Raw genomic sequence first — 5,879 nt, forward strand, 5'->3', positions numbered from 1 at the left:
GGCACGGCTGGGAATCGAACCGGCAACCTTTTGATTACTAGCCCGCTCAGCCATCTGACTCTCCTTTAATAATAACTGCCCTTGTACAGTGGCAGTTGTTCTATACATTTCCACATAAACTTCCATTATGACAATGAGAACACATGAACTTAAGCAGAAGTACCTTAAAATGCATTGTGTTGTGAGAGAAAACCCTATAAATTGGATCAGAAGAAGTTACATAACTGAAAAGATAATAATGTGTGGCACCAGTTGGCCTACACGCTATTCCCTATCACAAAACAATTATGGTTCTAAGAAGAAAAGGATCAGCAGTTACCACGGTCAAGAAAACACATAACAGACAAACGCCACGTCAGTCCCTCGTAGCCGTTGCTGATGGAGCAATTCTCATGCCTTACCAGGTTGCATTTGCTCTCGTTCCAAAGCCTTTGAAAACCCATTGACCTTGACGAGCGTGTCAGAAGCTCCTGCAATAAGCACAACTCGTAGCCTGCAAGCTACAGGAATTAATGTAGCCCTGCCAAAGTCACCTTATTATGTTCTTGTTAACTGCTTAATCTCTCTTACAAGACTGGGGTCAGTGGTAAAGGTTCGCTGAGGATCAAAGGAGCCATCTTATTTTTCATTCAGATCAGGGAGCTGAGTATCATAAAGCTCATCCAGTCAGAACAGATCAGAACTTCCTGTTTTGGTCACTCTGACCACAATCCTGTCTGTGTTTCTGTCCACTGACTGAAATTATTTTTTGGAGTTTTAATTAACTGACGTGCTGGGCCAACACCCATGAGGTGGTCTTCTTTAGATCCCCTACTTAATAATAATAGGTAATAGGTGAGCATATTTTGATCTGTCAAGGCTGGTTCAAGCAAGAAGACTCAGTAGTAGATTAAGAATGTTTATTTTGAACCTATTTAAAGCCCAAATGCTTAAAACTTAAATTTAAAAAAGAGGTGAGAAATTGGTGGAAAGACCAAAAGAGTGAAAGATACAGAAATGTTAAAACTAGCACTCACTGGATTTAAAGCAACAACATGGATTTCACTTAAATATTTTGTTAAATCATGTAAGTCTATATATTTATGAATTTAATATTTGCAGTACCTTTTGTTAAACTCAGGTCCCATTGATTTCGGCTGTGTCTCCCTCCAGAACAATTTAAGGACCACTGAATAAATAGTTCCAACATGTCTGTTGACCAAGATAAAATATATGAGAATAATACAGAAATAGATGATATCTGACAGATTATTCCAATAGAATCCCCAGGTGTTTACTCCATTGCAGGTTCAGTTCTTCTGTTTGATCAATTCAGAGAATAAACATGCGGATTTCTCCTTGTGATATCAAGAACATTAAATATTGGCAATCGTTAGGCTAGTTTGGATTTGTAGAAACAGACCAGAAATCACTTTTGATTCTGATGGATACCTCTTAAAGACTTGATGTTCATTTATGTAATTCTATATACTTTATATTACAAAATTATTATATTTGTAAAAACACAACTTGTAGGAGTATTGAATGATCAGGTTTGCACCTTTCGATGTTTCGATGTTTTTGTTAAATAAATTGTTGACCTATGAACCTATAAATTAACATTTTATAAGACAATTGACTGATTCAACATGCGCTAATGTCATACCATTTTCAAAATGACTGACTTTGGATCAGATGATATTCCTCAGCCTGACATGAAGCCATGCTGAGGATGAGTACATATCTGGCCTAAAATCAGTGCTTAGGGGACTGTTAGCTTTAACCTTTTGGTAATTACATATATCTTGCTTAATGTCATGTTCCACAGATACAATTAACCTTTTGAATTTTGAAAAAGTTGCAGTTGGAATTACTTAAAATAAGTTATGATAAATATTCATGAGCTGACACCTTAAAATTAATGGTGGTTGGATTTAGATTTAGTCTACTTAAACTGACTGAATGAAACTGCATGCTTTGGAAAACTGAAGGTGGCTGAAATCAATGTGAGGGTCATACTGTGCAATTACCAGTAGGTGGGGGTACATCCTCATGGCTTAAGGTTTTCAGGAGAAGTCGACTTCATCTGACATTTGTGCTTTAAATAGGTTTGAATCAGACCTACTTCATAGTGCTGAAATGTAATGATAGAAAACAGACATCACGTAAAGCACATGGCAAGCATGACAACAAAACCATTCAAAAACTCATCATCATCATAGCCTAACTGCACTCATTTCATTTTACTTTTAATAATCATATTTCAACACAGTGTCTTCTTGGGTAATCTGTCATTCTCATTGAGTTCAAGCCTGGCTTTTCCTCCCCAGTAAGAATCCTAGAATATGTGTGTGTGCGCATGTGTGTGTGTTTGTGTGTGTGCAATCATGCATGCTCATGCCAGAACACTCACTGGTTGAGATGCCGTGCAGTTTTCTGAATCGGGGGAATTATGTATTATGTAACCAAGACCGTGGATAACACACACACCCTCTCTCTTTACTCTCTCACTTCTCTCTCTCTCTCTCTCTCTCTCTCTCTCTCTCTCTCTCTCTCTCTCTCTCTCTCTCTCTCTCTCTCTCTCTCTCTCTCTCTCTCTCTCTCTCTGTGTTTCTCCCTCTCTTGCTCTGTCTCTAATTGTGCAGCCCCTCTGTTAATAAGCATGTCTCCAGGAGACCTGAAAATCCCAGACAAAACAACATCCTCTCAAGCTGTCTATTCTGTCTGTCAGACGACTTCAACCCCCAGGTAGACTGTGTACTCTCAACTGCCCACTAAGTGAGAGAATATAAAATCGACAGCTCACCCAAACACACACACACGCGCAAACTCCAATCAATGGTATCGACCCAGCATGGCTTGCCCCCCCTCTACAAACAACACCCTGCAAAGATGAGAGAGATGAGCTACGGAATTGGGGGCAAACAGAGCAGTTAGATGAGCACTGCTGCTCCAAGGAGGTTGTCACACTGTAAAGAAGACCAACAGGGGGGAGGGGAGACGCACACAGACATGTAGAGAGTAGATTGTGGTCATGATGATGGTGATGGTTAGTGTGTGTGTGTGAGAGGGAGAGAGAGAGAGAGAGAGGGAGAGAGAGGGAGAGAGAGAGAGATAGAGAAAGAGAGAGAGAGAGAAAGAGAAAGAGGGAGAGGGAGAGAAAGAGAGGAATAGAGCATGAAGGTCTTCTGAGGTCCTTCCCAGTAACCTCTGGGACCCATCTGACTTAGCGCTGATGATGCATCTCTCTTTCCCCTCTCCTACTTCTCTCCTTCACTTCCTCTCTACTTCCTCCCTCCACTCAGATGACTCCCTGGTGCCTTTATCACTCTTTCATCAACCCTGTTCTGAGGAGTACCTTCTCTCTTTTTCCCACTCTGTCACTCTTTCTATTTCCTACATCCCCCTCCTCTCAGCTTTTCTCTCGGCTGTGTCCTCTCCTCCCCTAGGCTGCAGTGGGACAGCTGATCTGACGAGCTCAGTGTCGCCCATCCACATCTGTAGGACATAGGTAAGAGACACACTGTTAGCAAGACCCTTTTGTAGAAGAGCGCTTCAGCTGTACTTTTCGATTCTCCTCCATTCTATGGCCAGTGTATAAACATACGGTCCATTCAGCACAAGACACCAGACCAACAAGGCCCTCGCCGTTTCTCTCTCTCTCTTTCTCTCTCTGCCTCGCTCGCTCCTTCCCTATCCCTCTACAGCTCTTTCCCACTCTCTCCTGAAACTCTTTCCCTCGCTCTTTCTTGGTCCAACTCCTTCCACCCGCTCTTTCTCCAATCTGTTCCGTTCATTGAGTTAGTGTGGCGTTGCACTTTTTGATCTTGCAGCACTGCCTTCCTTCTATATTCACTCATTATTGATGAATGGCACAGCTGATTTCCTTGGGAGATGCTGTGAGAGATGTAGTGTGTGTGTGTGTGTGTGTGTGTGTGTGTGTGTGTGTGTGTGTGTGTGTGTGTGTGTGTGTGTGTGTGTGTGTGTGTGTGTGTGTGTGTGTGTGTATGAGAGAGAGAGAGTGTGTATGAGAGTGTTCTATTGTGAAGCACCAATCCTCACAGACCTTCACACCAGGTTTCTCTCTCTTTTTTTTCTTTCTTTCTCATTTTTAGTTTGTCAGTATTGTATTACATAATCTGTTTGCTCTCTGTGCTTTGAATCATGAATGAGAGGGTTGTGTTGATATGTTTTGGCAGCCTGACATACAGAGCTTGCTAACAGAGACTGGCTTGCTAACAGAGACTGGAGTGTAATGGATGTATGTATCTCTGTTACTGTAAATATACACAGTTTCACATGCCTTTCAATGACCCGCCAGACTAAAATGATGGGGTATTTGTTCTCCATAGTATCACTGCCAATCCTACAGCTGGTGTGTTCGCAAGTGTGTAAACATGGAAACAAAACTGCACGTGTACGTGCAGTTTTTTTTGTACGTGTCCTGATGCACTTGCATACAGACACACATGCATACATAAGCCTATACATATACTTGCATACACACATTTTTGCAAGCTCCTGTTCGCACGCACACTGCTCACTAAAATCTGTTATATGCGAATAATTCACGGCATGCCTTTGAAGTGACATCGTCCCACGCTTGTTAAATTGGACAGAGGTTTGCTTAATCTCAAGGTACACGAGAAATAGAGAGAGAGAGAGAGAGAGAGAGAGAGAGAGAGAGAGAGAGAGAGAGAGAGAGAGAGAGAGAGAGAGAGAGAGAGAGAGAGAGAGAGAGAGAGAGAGAGAGAGAGAGAGAGAGAGAGAGAGAGGTCGACAGACAGAGGGATCCTTCTATAGACTTTGTAAAGCTTAATCTTCACCAGACAGACGGGCCACAGGCACCGGCTCCACTTAAATATGTATCTACACCCCATTATGTACATAGATAATTTGTGTCGTTTCTATTAGAAACTGCCACGAACCAAGTAGTTGTGTTGTGTGTGCACGTGTTTGTGGTTTGTGTGTGTGCCTGTGTCAAGCATTTTCAACATTTCTAGTTTATTTTCAGTGATATCTACCCAAATTGTTCCACAATCCTTAGAAGGAGTCAGGTGGCTGAGCGGTGAGGGAGTCGGGCTAGTAATCCGAAGGTTGCCAGTTCGAATCCCGGTCATGCGAACTGACGTTGTGTCCTTGGGCAAGGCACTTCACCCTACTTGCCTCGGGGGGGAATGTCCCTGTACTTGCTGTAAGTCGCTCTGGATAAGAACGTCTGCTAAATGACTAAATGTAACTGACATATCCTGTTTATCTTCATTTTAGTACAGTTCATTTTTTTACTAAGATTGCACTGTCCTTCATTAAACCCAATTAAATCAAGCATACAAACACCTGGTCAGAGATATGAAAGACAGATGTAATATGGTGCAGAGGAAAACATAGCCTGTACGTTTAATGTATTAACAGTAACAATTATGAAGAGAAGAAAAAGACTAGGGTAATGTAATCATGCTAATATTACCGACATCATAATCACAATCACGGTCTGGATTTAAACTTTGGCCAATAGATCTACGTCTGCTACGTGTTGACGTCTTTGCCTAGGAGTGAATAAAATATGAGCTATGTGAGTTCTTCGAAATAATCCTGAATGAGACCATGAATAAAACAAGGCGCTGTCTCTGAAGGTAATGAATGAGTGCGTCATCTAAGAGATATGAGCGAAACGTTTTCCCTTTCGAAACACATTTTATCCACTAAGTGGCAGCATTTCGCCTAAAATTGCGCACTCTTCACTGTAATCACATGTTGGAAAGGTTTAAATTTACCACTGCATGTCACATACCAGCAATTTGATGGGGGAACACTCAGGCATAAAAGTGTGGACTGACATACGATCAGTCATACGGAGAGTGAAAAGGGAAAGTTATTTGTGGGAGCCGGGAAGTCTGTTA

The sequence above is a fragment of the Osmerus mordax genome, chromosome 14 (assembly GCF_038355195.1).
Source record: "Osmerus mordax isolate fOsmMor3 chromosome 14, fOsmMor3.pri, whole genome shotgun sequence".
NCBI lineage: Eukaryota > Metazoa > Chordata > Actinopteri > Osmeriformes > Osmeridae > Osmerus > Osmerus mordax.